The sequence below is a fragment of the Pipistrellus hanaki genome, assembly GCF_964339955.1.
Source record: "Pipistrellus hanaki genome assembly, chromosome: 4".
In the NCBI taxonomy this organism is placed as follows: domain Eukaryota; kingdom Metazoa; phylum Chordata; class Mammalia; order Chiroptera; family Vespertilionidae; genus Pipistrellus; species Pipistrellus hanaki.
The window spans coordinates 84,262,862-84,283,409 of record NC_140506.1 but is presented as its reverse complement, the minus strand read 5'-3'; the positions used below and the strand labels follow the sequence as shown (position 1 = coordinate 84,283,409).

The window sequence follows — 20,548 nt, the reverse complement described above, 5'->3', positions numbered from 1 at the left end:
ATAACACGTCAAGGATGGTTTACTCTTGCAACTTACATTCTATATTGAATAGGACAGTTGTGCAATCATATGAATAGAAGATATCAAGGTTGAAAAGAAAGAAATAAGACTATTGACAGATGAAATGATTTCATATGTAGAAAGTCATAAGGAATTTACAAAACAAAACACCTCTTTAGAGATTAAAAAAACAAGGTCAGCATTGTTGCATGACACAAGAAATTAAAAACACACCCACAGAATATGATTAAAAGTATGTAAGTCATATAATTTAAGGGTCTTAAATCTAGAATATAAAACGACAACCTAATTTTAAATTGGTCCAGATCATTTAGAAAACAATTTGTTCTTTAAAAGATTCAATATAGGATTATTGTATGACTTCCATCCTTACATGTATACCCAACATAAATAACAATGTATATTCACTCAAAAATATGTATATCAATGTTTATTAGCAGGATTATTCATATTAACTATTCAGTTATATAGCAAAATGTTATTCCCAGTTATTTTTGAAAGTATAGTGTAAAAGTAAATTCTATGGAAAAAAGACGTGAAAAGCAATAATGATGAGGAGGTGGGAAATTTTTTTTAGATAAAGTATACTTCAATAATATTGTTTCACTCTTGACCTCAATGGTTAATGAAATGTTGGTTAAAGAATGATTTTAAAAAACTTTTATATACACTAGAATTGTAAAGCATTTTTAGACCTTAAAAAATAAAATGGACATTTTAATATTAAATTAATACTGAACTAACATAAAAAGTAGGAACAAAAAAACAACAAAGTTGTAAAAGTCAGAAGGGCTTAAAACTAAATATTAAAGCTTTAATTTGCCAATAATGTGATCATATAAGTTTTATAACACATTGTGGACCAATATTTTTATTGCTAGCTTTACTCAGTGTCCAGATAAGTTTTTATTAAATGAGGACAAAAAATGTTTTAAATAAATGATAAAGGTATGCTTTAAAATTAATACCCATTGCATGTTAAATATATTTATTACATGTTCTTACAAGCTACTATCTTTTTAAAGTATGATAATTTGTAAAACACTGTAATATGAAGTGAGAATTCTCATGATCTCATGTGTTAAAAGACAAATTCCTTAGATTATTTTCAAAAAGTTTTAAAGGCGATATAACAAATTGCTGGGATGGACAATAATATATTCAACAGGAGTTATATCGTAAAACAAAATATAGTGAAAGAGACACAGAGTATACTTTTAAAGGTTAATATTAATAGGATATTTTACATCTGAGTGAAAAATAATCCTTTTCTCTCCCTCAATTTTAAAATCAATTGTAGATGGATTGAAGACTTAAGTTGTAAAAGAAAAACCTTTAAAACTTGAGAAAATATAGATGACTTATTTTTCTAGCCTTGTCCTGTAAGATAGTACTTTGATTCATATGAAATGTGAGTTATTGGACAACACCAGATTTAAACTGGTTCAGGAGGGGAATTTTGGTGGTTCCAAGGATCCTCCAATTTAGATTAAGTTGTTGCCTGTTTTCTTCCTCCTAGTAATTAAATTTCACTCAATTTTTTTTCACAACATATAAATTATCCCTTTACCTTATAGGCAGGTCCTTAACTTCTCAGGACCTTTTACTGATAGTTTTTGACTTCACTAAATATATTAATACAGAGGTTTTCTGGGCAAAGGACATTTACTCAGCTTGCTTTTGTCACGTAGCAAGTTGCAAACCATTAAGACAAATTATCTCATGTTTATAAACTTAAGAATAATTCACTCTTAGTAAGCATTCCTATTACCAGCATACATAATTTTGTTGTGCTTCACTTTATTTTGAAAGTGTGGAAACCCTTCATCAAGGAGCTCCATCTAAACACAATTTTCCAACAGCATTTTTTCACTTTGTGTGTCTGTTACATTTCAGTAATCATTATATTTAAAAAATTTTAATTATATATATTATAGTGATTTGTGATCTTTGATGTTACTATTGTAATTGTTTTTGAGGCACCATGAACGGCACCCTTGTAAATGGCAAACTTAATTGATAATGGTGTTTTCTGTTTGCTCTACCGACCAGCTGTTTTGTCTCTTTCTTCAGTCCTCCCTATTTCCTCAGATATAAAAATATTGGAATTAGGCCAGTTAACACCACAGTGGTCTCAAAGTGTTCAAGTGAAAGGAAAAGTTACTTGACTCTCACTTTAAATAAAAAAAAAATAAGGCTTATCAAAAACCAGGTTGTGCCAGTTACCTAAGTTGTGAATGTAAACAAAAAATTCTTGAAGCAAAATAAAGCTGCTATTCCAATGAACACATGGATGATAAATCAGAACAGCATTATTGCTGATAAAGACCAAATTTTAGAAGTCTGGATAAAGGATCCAGAAAAAGTATACTTCAATAATATTGTTTCACTCTTGACCTCAATGGTTAATGAAATGATCAAACCAGCCACAACATTTCCTTAAGCTTAAGAATAATACAAAGCATTGCCCCAACTCTCTCCAATTTTGTGAAGGCTGAGAAAGGTGAAGAGGCAGTAGAAGAAAAGTTGGAAGCTATCAGGTTGGTTCATGAGGTATAAGTAAAGAAGCAATCTCCATAACAAAATGAAAGGTGAAGCAACAAGTACTGATGTTGAAGCTATAGCAAGTTATCTAGAAGACATAGCTATTGCAGTGGGCATTTTTTCTGTTTTCTTCGTCCCGCATGGAAAACAACAGATTCCTGAGTGGAGGAGCTGGGGATTAAGAAATTAGAGAAAGAAAGAAGAGACATGGAGGCAGAAACAGATTCATCAAGCTGGGTGCTAGGTGAGCGCCATCTCTCTAATGGAGAGACAGTCACTTACCACAGACAACACAGCACATTTATTGATTACCAAAGGGGAGTTTAAGGTCAAAGGGAGTTTTGGGTGTGCCCAGATCCTATTCATCAAGATCTGGGTAAATTCCTCATTTTTCTTCCTCATTCCAAGCACTTGGATAAAGATAAGAAATCGGTACTGATAACAGGATTCTGCCAGTGCTCTCGGGCTCAGCTGATAAGAATTAAAAGAATGTCCCTGTAGCTCTCTACAAGCTATGATTACTAATAAAGTAAACAACAAATTTTCAATGTAGATATGAGTCTTATATTGGAAGAAGATGCCACCTAGGACTTTTATAGCTAGGTAGAAGTCAGTGCCTGCTTTCAAGGCTTCAAAGGACAGGCTAATTCTCTTGTTAGGATCTAATGCATTTAGTAACTTGAAGTGAATGCTTATTTACCATTTTGAAAATCTTAGGGACCTTAAGAATAATGCTAAATCTACTCTGCTTGTGCTTTATAAATGGAACAACAATGCCTATATGATAACACATCCACTTATGACATGGTTTACTGGATATTTTAAGCCCACTGTTGAGACATGCTCAGAAGATTCTTTTCAAAATATTACTACTAATTGACAGTTGACAAGCCAAGAGGTCTAATGGACATGTACAATGAGATTGTTATTTTCATGCCTGCTAATATAGCATCCATTCTTTAGCTCATGGATTAAGAGTTATTTCGATTTTCAGGTCTTATTATTTAAGGAATACATTTCACCAGGATATAGCTAAGATAGGTAACGATTCCTCTAATGAATGGAGGCAAAAATAAATTGAAAACCTTTTGGGAAAGATTCATAATTTAAGATTCCAATAAGAACACTTATGGGTCCTGGGAAGAGATCAGAATATTAACATTAGATGTATGTGGGAGGATCCAAGATGGCTGCACAGGTAAACACCTAACCTCAGCCGCACACAACAATTTCAATAAAATACAACTAAAATATAAAACGGACATTGCCCAGAGCTACAGGAAAGTCGACTGACTGGAAATTCTACAACAAGAAGGAAAGAGAAAACCAGAAGGAAAATCAGAGGAGTTGTAAAAGCCTAAGGTACGGAGACACTCTGCACGCAGAGAGGATGGAGCCGGAGAGGAGGGGGAGGCTGAGTGCCTGGCTGGCGTTCCCTAGCAGGAAGGAGATAAAAGCTCCAGACTGTGCTGAACCCCAGACCCGACAGCACTGAACCCCGGTTCTAGGCCAGACCTTGGGGACCCAGGCTCAAACAGAGGAAGCCTGGGCTGTGAGGCGGAATCCCGGGGGAGTGGTGAAAGGCAGAGCCCTGGGAGGCACGCACATTGCATGCAGAGAAGGGATGGTTGGCTGTGCCGTGGGATTGCCCTGGCGGGAAGGAGACAAAAGCTCCAGACTGCTCTGAACCCACTTTTAACCCCTCTTCCAACTGAACTGAACCCCAGTTCCAGGCTCATTGGTGGAGAGACTGGACTGTTTGGTAGCAGGCGAAACTCAAGGGCACCTCACTCTGAGAGGTGCTTGCATCGAGTACCGAAGGACCCTGAGAAACACTGAGACTCAGGAGCCCCATAGGGCGTGGCTGACGGAAGCCAAGGCTGTAGGCTCCACCCTGAAACTCCGCCCCATCCAAGCAGAACACAGAGACTTTTAAGGCTATTAACTTAGGAAAGCTGCGAAAATGCCGAGACAAGGAAATAGATCACAAACGAAAGAAATGGAGGACAAAAAGCAACTGGATATAGAGTTCAAAACCACGCTTATAAGGTTTATCAAGAATTTCCTAGAAAAGATTGATAAGTCCTATGAGGATATGAAAAGGGATCAACTAGAAATAATAAGGAATCAACAAGAAATAATAAGGGATCAACAAGAAATAAAGAATACATTGTCTGAAATAAAACATTATACAGAGTCCTAAAAACAGAATGGAAGATCGCAAGAATCAAGTCAAAGATTTGGAACATAAAGAGCCAGAAGACACTCCTCCGCAGAAGCAAGAAGGCAAGAGAATCCAGAAAGTTGAAGATAATGTAAGAAACCTCTGGGACAACTTCAAGCAAACCAACATCAGAATTATGGGGGTTCCAGAAGATGAGAGAGAGCAAGATATCGAAAACATACTGAAAGAAATAGTGACAGAAAACTTCCCCCACCTGGTGAAAGAATTAGACTTACAAGTCCAGGAAGCGCACAGAACTTCAAACAAAAGGAATCCAAAGAAGACCACACCAAGACAAATCATAATTAAAATTCCAAGAGCAAAAGACAAAGAGAGAATATTAAAAGCAGCAAGAGCAAAGCAGGTAGTTACCTATAAAGAAGCACCTATACGATTGTCAGCTGATCTCTCAACAGAAACCATGCAGGCCAGAAGGGAATGGCAAGAAATATTCAAGGTGATGAGTAGTAAGAACTTTACAGCCAAAGATAATCTATCCAGCAAAGCTATCACTCAGAATCGAAGGCCAGATAAAGAGCTTCACCAATAAAAAAAAAAAGCTAAAGGAGTTCATCACCACCAGGCCAGAATTATATGAATTGCTGAAGGGGGCTCTTTCGGAAGAGAAAATAAATAAAGATAAAAATTATGAACAACAAATTCGTAACAAGAAGTGAATCTAAAAACCAAGGAAATTAAAAAAAAAAATCTGATGAACAATATTAACTGTTGAATATAATAGAATCAGAGGTATGGAAGAGGAGTGAACTGACAATTTTCAGGGAAAAGGGGAAAGGGGGATGTGGGAAGAGACTGAAGATAAACTGTGCACCCATGGATGAGGACAATGAGGGGTGGGGAAAGGGCAGAGGGTAGGGTGGGAACCTGGTGGAGGGGAGCAATGGAGGGGGGAAAAAAGAGGAACATTTGTAATCTGAACAATAAAGATTAAAAAAAAAAAAAAGAGAGAGAAACAGTTCATAGATGGAAGACGCTGACGACGCCACGCCATACCAGCATACAGCAGCTGCGTGTTGCTGAAGGACGCCCAGGACCAAACCAGAGATGGTCGGACCTGCATCACCACCATTTGTCCACCAACCATATCTGAAATATCATGACTGACATGTACACATAAGGAACTGTTTGACATTGAAATTGGGACTCAAAAGAACTGTTGTCCCAGATAGGAACTCACACAGACTGATTTACTTGCCTCTCAGCATAACCATTATGGCTTATGTTTCAGTTTGTTCTTACAAGGATATTTCTTGGATCACATGATCTCACACATCTAGATGAAATAATGAACAACATAAACTGATGAACAAAAACAGACCCAGAGAAAGAGAAGCAGCAATCAGGCTCTCAAACCTCAGAGGGAAGATAGGGGAGGGTTGGGGTAAAAGGGAGAGATCAACCAAAGGACTGTGTGCATGCATATGGGCCTAGCCAGTGGCCATGGACAACAGGGGTGGGGTGGGGACATAAGTGGGGAGGGGTTTGAGATGGGAATGGGAGGATGAGGACAATTATGTAATACCATAATCAATAAAATTTTAAAAAAAGAAAAGAAAAAGAAGAAGGAAAATATTACCATTAGTCCTGGCCAGTATGCCTATATTGGAACTTGGTCCTATGCACTGAAGGGTCATAGTTTTGATTCCTAGTAAGGCCAGTACCTCAGTTGAGGATTCAATCTCTGGTCGGAGCATTTAAGGGTGGCAAACAATGGATATTTTTTGCATTAATGTTTCTTGCTCCCCTTCTCCCTCTCTCCAAAATGAATAGAAAAATACCCTTGGGTGCTGATTAAATAGATATACCAGCTTTCTTCTGGTACCTGGGACCCAGGCCTCCTGTTTCTGGTTGCTGGCAGGCCACCGGGATCCTGGCTTCCCTCCCTTTGGCTGGCCACAGGCATCCAGGACCCCGGGAGGCTTCAGCCAGACCCCAACTTTGTTAGGAACACTGGTCGGAATGATGTCAGTGTATCTGATCTAATTAGCATACTCCCCTATTTCTATAGTACAGTATGTCCTTGAGTTATGTTGCAGATCTGTTCCTACTGTGAAACATGCGATTTTCAGAACCCACCTACAAAAACACCTACGTCACTCATATGAAGCACGTACACCACAGTAATGAAGTGAAACGGTAAAAAAGATGAAAAGAAAGATAACAATTTCTGACACTCTCCAATCCGGGACCCCTCAGATAATGTCCAACTGGCGGTTTAAGCCTGATCCCAGGCTGGAGGGAACCCCCTCCTGGGCAAGAATTTTCTGCAATGGGCCTCCAGTAAATAATAATAAACATAAAGCAAATATGTAAATACATCAAAATGACAGAACTTTTATTTTTATAAGTAAATGGGAGATTGTGATGTAACCATGAAATGACGTACCGGTACGTTGAGTCCGACCTAACCTGAGGATTGTCTGTATAGATGTTTATACTTGTGTGTGTGTAAACATTAACAAGAATTTAGAAGATTTGATTCCAACCCTTATGGAAGACTTTGAGGGGCTCGAAACTTTAGTTGAGAAAGTTAATATTAGATGTCAAATAGCAAGGGAACTAGGATTAGAAATGGAGCCTGAAGATATGACTGGATTGTTGCAATCTCATGATAAAACTGGGATGAGTTGTTTCTTAAGGATTATCAAAGAAAGTTACTTAAGATTGGATTTTCTTTTAGTGAGTGCGCTGTGAAGATTGTTGAAATGACAACTAAGGATTTAGAATAGTACATAAATTTAGTTGTTCAAGCTGCAGCAGGATTTCAGAGAGTTGACTACAGTTTTTTTATTTTGTTTTGTTTTTTAATATATTTTATTGATTTTTTACAGAGAGGAAGGGAGAGAGATAGAGAGCCAGAAACGTCAATGAGAAAGAAACATCGACCAGCTGCCTCCTGCACACCCCCTACTGGGGATGTGCCCACAACCAATGTACATGCCCTTGACCGGAATCGAACCTGGGACCTTTCAGCCCACAGACCGACGCTCTACTACTGAGCCAAACCGGTTTTGGCTGACTACAGTTTTGAAAGAATTTCTACTATGAATAAAATGCTATGAAACAGCATCACATGCTACAGAGAAATCATTTGGAAAAATAATTGAAGAATTGATTGAAGAGTCAGTCAATGCAGCAAACTTAATTGTTGTCTTATTTTAAGAAGTTGCCACAGTCACATGTCATCCTTTAGCAACACCACCCTGGTAAATAAGCAGCCATCAATATAGAGGCAAGAACCTCCAACAGCAAAAGGATTAGAGCATGGTTAGCATTTTCTCACAACAAAGCATTTTTTTTAATAAACATATGTACACTTTTTTTTTTTCTACCATAATACTACAACATACTGGACTTAAGTGTAGACTAAACATAACTTTTATGTGCACTGGAAAATCCAAAATTTCAGGTGACTATATTGTGATATTCATTTTATTGTGGTTATTTGAAAACAAACTAATATTTCTGTGGTAAGCCTGTGTATATTTTTTCTGATACCTTCTTTCCTATTATGTAATTTTATCATTGTACTGCTGTGATACAGCTCTGTGCCCACAGATATCCTGGGACAGAAGAAGGTTTGTCTACCATCAGAGGCTTCACTGTTTTACACATTGCCAAAGGTTTTGGAAAGATTTCTCAAATGAAATATATTAAGCGTTAGCCATAAAATAAATGAAAAAAAAGGAAAGAAAACCAGATAAATTTGTGTTAAAGTTGGGGGGAGCAAAGTTAAGCCACAAAACATACTTGCAATTCATATAATAAAGGATTGACTAAGTTTGTTAGATAAATTTATTAAGCCCCATAAAAAATTAAAAAGGCCACCCAATAGGAAAAAAAAAAAAAAAAAAAAGAACAAGACATAACCAGGAATCTTGCAGACAAGGACACATGTATGTATAGCCAATAAATATTAGACTCTTCTTCCTGTCTCCTTTTTACTTTCCAAAACAAGACCTCCTGTGTGGCTGTCTATGATGGAGTCAAAGTGTTTAATTACATGAAGGTGCGTAATTCCTCCACACCAAAGGACACAAAGAATCAAAAGGTTGTGGTCTTTGCTTGAGAAAGATAGAATAATTTTATTCTGGAGGAAGTCAAGGATATTTTGGTAGATGATGTGGGCCAGAATATAGGTGACCTGTATGCCATCTTTGTCAAGATGTTGCTTAACAGTTGCCACTACACCCTGGATGATGCAACTTATGAGACCAAGGAGAGGATGGAGGAGGACCTGTTCTTTATCTTTAGCCCTCAAGTCTTCATAACTTAAAAGCAAAATGCTCTATGCCACTTTGAAGGATGCCATCAAGAAGCTGACAGAGATCAAGCATGAGTCACAAGTGAACTGCTATAAGCAGAGTTCACTCTGCTAAAGTTGTGGGTTAGTTCTGTCATTTCCAGTGGGCCAGCCTTTGTGAGCTAACTGGAGCCCCTTCCTGGAGAATCTGGCAGCACCAGACTAGCTTGTGGAGGTTGCAGGCTATCCCCTGCTTGCCAGACCATAGGGGCTGTGAGGATTCCATACAGGGAAAGGCAATCCTTTCACCCAGTTGCCACCCTCTGGACCCTCCACTGCTAATGATTCTGGCCAAATTATTTTTGCTCTTCTGATTCCTCTTGGGTTTAAGCAGACCAATCTGTCCCCACCTCCAGGGTCCACAGTTGGGGGAAGGGAACTGTATATTTTTAATAACACACCAAATCCCCACCTGTTCTTGTTTTTCCCTGTGCTGCCAATTTTTAAATGCAATAGCACTTTCTGCTTATTGGTTTAGTTCTGTGAAGAGAGGACCCCTCCCCATAATGACTGATTCTCTTACCTCTTTCCTCCTCTCATAGAAGCAGTACCAGTAAAGGACTTCAATTAATAATAATAATAAAAAAAAACACATACACAAAATCACAACCTAGATTGATTTTGAGAATAACTTGCTAAGTGAAATAACATGAAAAATAACAAAAACAATATGATTTCATTTATATGTATTATACAAAACAAAATGCAAAAAATGAAGAAACAAAAAATTTACAGATCTCACAGAATGGTGATTATCAGAGGGGAAGAGGATAAAAGGAGACTACAAAAGTAGACTAGGCTTTAGGTGGTGACCATACAATAGATTGCACAGGTGTCAAGTTATTGGTTTTGCACCTGAAATGTATATTGTAGTACTAACCAATGTTACCCCATGGAAATTTAATTCACAAATACAGATATGTACCTTGAAACAAATGTATTTAAAGCAGTGATGTAAGAAAAACAAGAGTAATAGAAAACTGGAAATGATCCAATTATCTATCATTGGCAACCAGATAGTCAGGTTTTATTATATTGACCCAATTTTATTGCTGTCACAGCAAAATGGATAAATTCTGTTACTGTGCATTAAAAAACAAAACAAAACAAAAAACTAAAACCATGTAGTGGGTTGAGCATCATCTCATGCACCAAAAGGTGGTCAAATCAACTCCGGGAAGGGGAGAAAAGAAACACACTGAAGGATATAAACTGAAGGAATGGAGATTAAAATAGCGATGGAATAGTGGACATTGCATGGACACGCTCCCAGGACCAAACTCAAATTACAACTAAAATACAGAAAAACTCCCAGATTAATAAACTGAAGACTTGATGGAGAACACCCTGATAATTGAGGATGGAAAGTGGAGACCATGTAGAGTCTGATAGGAGGAGCGGAAATGCAAAAGAGCCTGCTGGGCTGCTATATAGAAAGCAACAAGTTCTGGAGAGAGATATAAGTTGTGTGGGGTTGCCCCTGAGAACTCCAGGGTCTAATCCCCAAGCTGTGCCTCTGTGCCCGCCTCTATCCTCCCCTTCCCCACAGAAGAGAGCTCCAGAACTGAGAGTGGTGCTAATATAGCATCTGCCTGTGAAAAGCAGCAGGGTTGCTCTCTGCCAGTGAGAGAAGGCTGGAAATGTAGGCACCTGCTTAAAGGACCGATACTCAAAAATCTCTGTGCCACTACTCATCTTTTGCTCCAATGGAAGGAGGCCAAAGTGGACTAGAGCTGTGTGAGCAGAAGCCAGAGTTAGGGCTCTGGATATAGAGCTTAGAAGGTAGACACCCCTTCCTGTGGTGAGTCTTTCCCTCATACTATGGAGGATCTTTCTCATGCCAATAATTGCTATGGATGTGATTTTGCCAGTGGGGAGGAAGGAACAGTTGACACACCCTCTTGGATAACAATTTGATCCAAAATGTGGAGTATCTGAAGCACATTAAGACACTGATATTTACAGTTAGCATCCAGGCAGAAGCAGTTGCCCCACCCTGGTTGGAAAACTTGCCAAACCTGTGGACGATGCCTGAATCCAATTAGTTTGTGGCAGAGATGGTCTCTAGAGACAATGAGTCTTTATTTGATCTAATTATTCTGATACAGCATTTGAAACTCTCCTTTCTGCACTAGATATTTAGAGACATAGTTGTTCTACCTCATACATATTCACAAGCACAAACAGGCAACCAAAATGAGGAGGCGAAGAAACATCCCCTAAATGATAGAATGAGATTATTCTCCAGAATAGTAGATAAATGAAATGGAGATAAATTTATTTCTTCCAGAGTTCAGAATAATAATGGTAAAGGTGCCCAACAGCATTAGAAATTATATAGTAATTATGAAAACAAATAAAAAATAATATAGCCCAAATAAAGATCACATTAGAAGGAATACACAACAGATTAGGGAAACCTCAGGATCAAATCAGGGAATTAAAAGACACAGTAGGGGGAAAAAAATCACTCAGAAACAAAAAGATAAATGAATTAACAGAAGAACAGCTTAAGAGAGTTCTGGGACAACATTAAATGTAACTATTTGAATGGCAAGTGTGCTAGAAGAGGCAGAAATGTTGAAAAGGATAGAGAACATATTTGAAGAAATAATGGCAGAAAAGTTCACTAATCTGATGAAAAAATTCGCATAAGTTCACAAGACACAAAGATCCCCAAGCAAGAAGAACCCAATGAGGTCGTTGCCCAGACACATCATAATTAAAATGCCAAAAATTAAAGAAAAAATCTGAATGGCAGTAAGAGCAAATCAAACTGGAACCTACAAAGAGTTCCCATAAGGCTGTCAAAAACTCTACAGGCCAATAGGGAATATCATGAAATACTCAATGAAATGAAAAGCAAAAAAACACATGGAGGCTAAGTAGCATGTTATTAAACAATGAATGAGTAACCAACAGATTAAGAAACAAAGGAAAACCTTCCTGGAAACAAAAATGAATACATAACACAAAATATCAGGAGACGGCTAAAACAGTCCTGAGTGTGAAGTTCATAGCATTACAGGCCTACTCAAAAAACAAACAAACAAACAAAAAAAAGAAAAGTTAGTAAGAAACTAATACTATAACTTAAAGAACTAGACAGAGAACAATAATTAAAAAAAAAAAAAACCAGAATAAGCACAAGAAAAGAGATAATAAAAATTAGAGTAGAAATAAACATGGAGACTAAAAAAATAATATAATGAATCAATGAAATTAAGAGGTGGTTCTTTGAAAGGATAAACAAGATTGCTGAGCCTTTTATCAGACTAATGAAGAAACGGTGTGCTCAAAATAATAAAATCCAAAAGAAAAGTGGAAAAATAACCAATAACACCACAGAAATACAAAGGATTGTAAGAAAATACCCTGTTTCCCCGAAAATCAGACAGTGTCTTATATTAATTTTTGCCCCCAAAGATGCGCTAGGTCTTATTTTCAGGGGATGTCTTATTTTTCCATGAAGAATACGGTACACATTTATTGTTAAATGAAAATAAAGGAAATTCATTACCTGTATACGGTAGTACAGTACTTGTCAACACACACCAGACAAACTGTGAATCCTACAGTATCAAGAATTTACTCATTCAGTGACAATCATGTCATCATCATCTGGAAAATCATAACAATCCAATTCCTGAATTTCCTGGTGAATTTCTTATGACTCCATTTCTTTCAGAATCAGTGGACCAAATCTCTCATGTTTAGCAATAGCACTGTCTTTAAATGAGTACTTCTTGTTAAGGTAGCCTGCTTGCAGTGCATTTGCAATACAACTGTCAGTGATTTCTCCCATGAATTCTTCACCCAAGTCACAACCTCTTGCAGTTTAGGTTTCACAAAGTTTCCACGCTGATTTCTCTCCATTCTATTTTCAATATAGTCATTAATTTCCATGCGCAAATTGTCTCTGAATGGCTTGTTTATTGCAATATCAAGAGTCTGGAGATAGGCCGTCATTCCTGCGGGAATCATTATCTGGTCTATTTTTCTTTTGGGAAGAAATGTCTTCATGTCTTTAGCGTGGTGAGTGCTGGCTGCATCCCAGACTAGCAGACCTCTTTGGCTCCCTTGCATAACAAACGGCAGCATTAAATCGACCCACTTCCTTATAACTGCTTGTGTGTCGTAGGCTTTTTCAGTTTCAAGAATAAAAACACTCAAAACACGTTCAATCTTTTCCTTCTTGCCCTTAGAAATGATTAAAGGTGGGATTTTAGTGCCATCCAGACGAATTGCCAAAACACAGGAAACATGTGCACTTTCATAAGCAATGGAGGGAATGTACTCTAAGGAGGCACCCCGCTGTTCAATTGTTGTTTGAGATGATTGGCCCATAAACACTGCAGTTTCATCCATAGCAATCATGTTGGAAAGATTGTATTTAGAGAAGTCAGCATCATCAATAAAGGACTTGAATGCAAGTGCTTGCTTAATAACTTGAGTATCTTCCAACCTAAACAATGTTGTACCGGTAGATCTTCTTAAAGACAGTTCACTTTGCTGAAGGAAATTATCCAGCCAGTGTTGTGATGCTTTGAAGTCTTTGGTGGCTATGTCAAACTGTGGTTGCCATTGCAAGGGCAAATTCTTGAATCTGAGCCCTATTCACAACCAAAGCCTTTGCTCTCCTGTCAACAACCCATTCACAGATCAGGTCTTCCAGCTCGGAAAATAATGGTTGCCAACCTGATCCACACTTGTGCTTTTTAGCATTTCCCTTGTCCACTTGTTCAATGAGGTTACCATACTTTGCTCACCATTTTTGGACCAATTGGATACTCAACATCTTTTTTTTGCAGAAAGCAGTAAGATTTTGGCCCCAAGAGTCTTCCACATTCCTTTCTTGTACTCCACGGAGTAACTTTTTATTTTTGTGCTCATTTCTTGGTGTAAAAAAAAGTAATTGGGGTATCAAAGTGGGGGGAGGGAGATCACTTAAAATGACACGGGGGGGATTAGAGGGGGGAATCAAAATGGCACAGGAGAATCAGTGGGGGGATTACCATTTTAGTAAACCCCTTTTGATCCTCCTGTGTCATTTTGATTGGCCCTCTGATCCTCCTGTGTCATTTTAAGTGATAACCCCCTCCACACCCCTGTGCCACTGAACACCTTCACCAGACATCCCGCCTTACCCCTTTATCAGACATTTACCCCCTGAGGCCTGCCTGGGGACTGTCACTGGGCTTGCTGGGGCCGGGATCTGGGCTGGAGCAGGGTCTGCCACTGACTGAGAACCTTCAGTCATCATGAGGGCGGCCACGAGCATAAGGTAGTGTCACCAGAGACAGACCAGCACTCACCACCTTCGCCGCATCCTGTCCGCTCTAATCCTCCTGTTCTTCTACACGCATCTTCGAAAGTCTCCTCCTCTCTCCCACCCCGCGCTCACCGCTCACTCCAACCTCCACTCCGCCTCCTCACAGGAGTGATGTCAGGACTCTGCGTAACGTCACTGGTTGCTAGACACCAGTTGGGGCGGCCCTAGCGACCAGTTTACCGTAAATTAATTTTCATCCTGAGACAGAGCCAGGGGGGTCCTTATTTTCAGGGGGATGCCTTATATTTCACTAAGAAGGCAACCTGTAAGTAGGTCTTATTTTGGGGGAAATATGGTACTATGAAAAACTATATGCCAACAAGCTAGATAATGGATAAAATGGACAAATTCTTCGAAAAATATAATCTCCCAAAATTGAATCTGGTCAATGAGGGGGAAAGAGGAACATATGTAATAACTTTAGCATTAGAGATTTAAAAATAAACTGAAAAACGATAACCAAAAAACCATGTATAGGTAGTCCTCGGGTTACGTCTGACTTGACTTACATCATTTTGTAGTTACCTACCATCTCTCATATTCAGTATTTATAAATAAATAAAAAACGTTCTATCATTTCAACATATATACATATGTCCTTTATGTCTTTTATTATTTTACCACAATTAAAGGTCAAGAATTATTATCTTTGCCAAAACCAGTTTGGCTCAGTGAATAGAGTGTCTGCCTGCGGACTGCAGGATCCCGGGTTCGATTCCAGTCAAGGGCATGTACCTTGGTTGTGGGCCCCTCCCCAGTAGGGGGTGTGCAAGAGGCAGCTGATCGATGATTCTCGCTCATCGATGTTTCTAACTCTCTATCCCTCTCTAAAAAATCAATAAAATATATTAAAAAATAAAAATTAAAATAAAAAAGAGTTTAGAAATGAAGAATTATTATCTTTAATTTTTTTTTTTCTGTTTCACTTTATTACTGCTGTGTTTGTGCTCCATGGGAGTGACATAGGTGCTTACGTAGGTGGGTACTGACTTACAGCAAAAATTGAGTTACATCGTGCCGTAGAATCAGATCTCCATTGTAATTCAAGGAGAAAACTGTATTAGAAAATTGTATTCTAATAAGTCAGGGTAAGCTCTGTATAGCTTAACATGTGTCATTTATCATTAAACTGTAATTTGTAAATACTAATAAAATTATAAACTTAAAATTGTAAAATACAGATTACTTCAGGATAGGGAGGGAGAGAGGAAAAAGAGCAGGGCATGGAGAAACAGAACATAAATGGACATTATTAGTACTGTAGAATTTGGTTGAATGATTGATGGTTCAAATATATTTGGTATTTTTAGTAAGATGTACTTTACTAGAGGCCTGGTACATGAAATTCAAATCCCTCATCCCAACCTGCACCCTCTCCAACCTGGGTCCCCTTGGGTGATGTACGACTGCTGATTTAGGTTTTATCCCCCAGGAGATATCCCTCACATTCCGAGACTGCTGACTCTGAACTGCCTGCCTGCCTGCCTGCCTGCCTGTCTGTCTGCCTGCCTGCATACCTAATTGCCCCTAATTGATCATACCATGCTGATCACTCCCTAACCACTCCCCTGCCACCCTGATCTATGCCCAACTGCTCCCCTGCCAGCCCAATAACCCATAACTGCCCTCCCCTGCCAGTACTGTTGACCCCAATTGCCCTCCCTTGCCTGGCTTGTTGCCCCAAAGTGCCATCTCCTGCCGGCCTGTTAGCCCCTAATGAACCTCCCCTGCTGGCCTGCTTGCTCCTAACTGCCCTTCCTTCCCTGCAGGCCTGCAGTTCTTATTCCCCACAACTGCCCTTCCTTCCCTACAGGCCTGCAGTTCTTATTCCCCACAACTGCCCTTCCTTCCCTGCAGGCCTGGTCTCCCCCAACTTCCCTCCCCTGTTGATCTGGTTGTACCCAATTGCACTCCTCTTTTTGCCTGATAGCCCACAACTGCTCTACCCTGGTGGCCATCTTGGGGTGGCCATCTTGTGACCTCCTGGGGGCAGCCATCTTGTACGAGTGTGTGATGGTTAATTTGCATATTAGTTTTTTATTATATAGGATGATTAATATATTTTGCATGTTTTTTATGTACATCAAATGTACCTCAATATTATAATGTTGGGGTAAATATACTTTTACCTTTCTAGTTTGAGGTTTTTTTTTCAATCCTAAGAAGGATTAGAGCATTGTGTTCAAGTCAGATATTTTAACTGTTGTCATTTAAGAGTGCTGTCTCATTTCATCTTATTTCTACTTATTATCATCTGACAGCACAGTGGCCTTCTGGCATTTTGTGATTTGATATATATTTGTTACAGGATACAATGAAGGTTCACAATCCCTGGTGATTAATGATAGGAATGTAGTCTACACTGCCTGATACCGTGAAGAAGTGAGGATTGAGTTTTATAAAACCAGAAAATACTGGGGTGGTAATCCAGTTATCTGATATTTAAAATTGTATGTAGATAATTTAGTTCTCATAGATTTGCAGTGAAAACAGAACTTTTGTTAGAAATATACTCAATAACAACATATTCTATTAAAAATTAACTTTTTTTTTTCATTTTTTCCAGATATTCTGTGTTCAAACTAAAATAATCTTTATATTTATAGGGTACAAAGTTGTAGCTGTACCAACAAAAAATATACCTTGAGGTGAAGCTAATTGTTTTATACATCTGAATGACCAGTTTTAACAATCATCCATGCCAGAGGGAAGACTTGGTGTATTCATTGTCTATTTCACAAATATTAAAAAAAATTGCATTTGTGAAGAAGCCATCTAATATGCAGTGATACAGGCAAACTAGAATTGTAAATTATATCACGCCCTTAACTAATATGTTCTTCATTTTGTTAGATAACTTGTCTATCATGTGTCTTTATAATTATTTTTGTTTTGTCTGTTATTTCTTTGAATTTCTTCTAACCTGGCAGTATTCCTTTGTTTTCTTAAAAATTTTTTCAATTACAGTTGACATAAAATACTATATTTCTTTTAGGTGTACAGGAGTTATTAGTTAAATAACTCATGAAGTGATTACCCTGGTAGGCCTAGTACTCATCTGACAGCACAGTGGGTTTTACAATATTAGTGACTAGATCTCCCATCCTTAAGACTGTTTTTTATGACAGGCAATTTGTACTTTTAATACTTTTCACTTTTTTCTCCTATCCTCCCATCCCCCCTCCTCTCACAACCATCAATTTGTTCTTTGTATCAATGAGTTAATTTCTGTTTTCTTGGTTCATATATTTTGTTTTATAGATTCCACATATATGTAAAATTATGCAGTATTTCTCTTTGCTTGTCTGACTTATTTTTTACATAGCATAACATCCTCTAGGTCCATCCACATTGTAAAAAATGGTAAGACTTCCTTCCTTTTAAAAAAATAAATCTTTATTGTTTAGATAATTACAGATATTCCTCTTTTTTCCCCTCATAATTCCCCTCCACCCGGTTCCCATCCCACCCCATGCCCTTACCCATGTCCCCCCCTCCTGTGTCCTCATCCATTGGTGTAAGATTTTTGTCCAATCTCTTTCCTGCACCCCACACCCCCTTACCCCCGAGAATTGTCAGTCCACTCCCTTTCTATGGCCCCAATTCTATTATATTCACCAGTTTATTTTGCTCATCAGATATTTTATTCACTTGACTTTAGATTCACTTGTTGATAGATATGTATTTGTTGTTCATAATTTTTATCTTTACTTTTTTTCTTTTTTTTCTTTTTAAAGAACACCTTTTAACATTTCATAGAATACTGGTTTGGTGGTGATCTACTCCTTTAGCTTTTTCTTGTCTGTGGGGGCCTGATGCGGTGGGGATCTCCCTTTTCCATGTCCTGCATGGAAAGAGAGATGAACGAATCAGTTCTAAGTGGAGGCGGCCAGGGGTTGAGAAATAATAGAAATAAAGAGAGAAAACACAGAGATAGATTCATTTCTTCCATGTTTTCAAGTTTGTTGGCATTTACTTGTTCAGAGCACTTTCTTAAAATCCTTTGTATTTCTGTAGTGACAGTTATCCCTTTTCCTTTCCTGATTTTATTTGAGTCCTCTCTTTTTCTTCATGATTCTGGTTAAAGGCTTATCAATTTAGGTTCTTTTCAAAGAACCAGCTTTTTTATTAATTTAATCTTTTGTAATTATTTTAGACTTTTCATCCTGATATTTATTATTTCCTTTTTACTCACTTTGGGCTTTGTTTTTCTAATTTCTCTAGGTGTAAGGTTAGATGGTTTATTCTATATTTTCTTGTGGTTTTTTTTTAGGTAAGCATGTATTGCTATGAATTTCCCTTTTGGAACCACTTTGGCTGTTTCTGATAGATTGGGAGTCATTGTGTTTTCATTATCATTTGCCTCAAGATATCTTCTGATTTCATTTTTGATCTTGTTATTAGCCATTTATTATTTAGTGTCTTGTTATTTAGCCTCCATGTCTCTGTGTGTTTTTCAGTTTTCTTCATGTAATTGGTTTCTAGTTTCATACCATCGTGGTCAGAGAAGATGCTTGATATGATGTTAACCTTCCTAAATGTATTGAGTGGTTTTGTGGCCTCAAATATAGTATATCCTAGAAAATGTTTTGTGTATACTTGAAAAGAATGTACTAGTATATTCACCCTGATCTAGTAACTTAGTTGGTTAGAGCATGGTCCTGATATGCCTAGATTGTGGGTTTGATCCCCAGTCATTTCACATATAAGAATCAACCGATCTATAATTATAAAAGGGTAATTGTGAAAGATGTGACAGCCACAACCTGAATGGCTTGGGTTCAGGACCTGGAGAAGGGCTGCGCACAAATAATGAGACTACACAAGAAACATGAATTTGGAAATCACAGGGTACCAGACAGAGAACCCAACTCTGGTGAAGGTTTTCACTGGTGCCCAGGCCCTGCTAGCTTTTCATTCAATTTTAGATACACATCTTGCTCTTAGGCAGGCAATTCCGGTAGCAGACAGATTGTCTTAAAGGTCAGTAAATATTAGTAAAGATTCATTTTTAAACTATTAGGTCAGGAAATTGCTTGAGTCTCCATTGTCTTGATTAAACAATTGGTGCATCACTTTGGCCCTTGCCAAATCTCAAGTTCCACCCTTCTGGGTTCCTTGTTTACACTAAGACAATGGATAGTTTCAAGCAGATAATAGCTAATTAGACTGGATGTCTTCCAGACATCCTTCCTGACAAAGTTGGGGACAGAGGGAAGCCAGCCGGGGTCCTGCATGCCTGTGCATGGCTGGAGGAAGGAAGACTGGGTCCCAGGTGCTGTATTGAAGCTGGTGCTGGCAGCTGGGGGAAGGGAGGCCTACTCTTGTACAAATGCATCAGGCCTCTAGTGAATTCATGCATAAGTGGAACAACAAATCTATGTTTCTCTGTCTCTCCTTTTCTTGCTCTCCCCCTTCCCTCACCTTTGTTTCTTTCCTTTCTCTGTCACCCAAATGAACAAATAAAATTTTTTAAAAAAATGAAAAGACCATATATTCTAGTGTTTGTGCAAGTCCTAAAAATATCAATTAAGTCCATCTGGTTTAATGCATCATTTAAGGCCGTTGTTTCCTTGTTGATTTTCTGTCTAATTGACCTCTTCATTGATGTCATTGAGGTGTTAAAGTCCCCCACTATGACTGTATTACTATCAATCCATCTCTTTATAACCACCAATATTTGCAGTATATATTTAGTTGCTACATTGAGTTTATAGATGTTTACAAGAGTTTTGTTATTTTGTTGGATTGACTCCTTTCTCATTATGAAATGCCCTTTGTTTCTTATTTTAAAGTCTATCTTATCCATGTATTGCTACCTCAGCTATTTTTGTTATTCCCTTTGCATGAAATAACTTTTTTCATCACTTTTCCTTCAGTCTATGTGTCTTTTAATATGAAGTGGGTCTCTTGTAGGTAGCTTATGTATAGGATTTGTTTGTGTGTTTTTTTTTATCCACTCTGCCACACTATGTTTTGCTCTTTTAATTGGAGCATTTAATTCATTTAGACTTAAAGGAATTATTTATTGGTCTGTAGTTATTGGAATTTTATTCATTGCTTTCTGATTGTTTTTGTAGTTTTCATTTCTTATTCTCTTGCT

At 37.9% G+C, this 20,548-nt stretch overlaps 1 protein-coding gene across 2 annotated transcripts in view; it reads left to right on the top strand.

The window, feature by feature from the left end:
• The window catches only part of ATF7IP2 (activating transcription factor 7 interacting protein 2), a 71,303-nt gene that overhangs the window by 5,744 nt on the left and 45,011 nt on the right, over window positions 1-20,548 (top strand). The window lies entirely within an intron of this gene.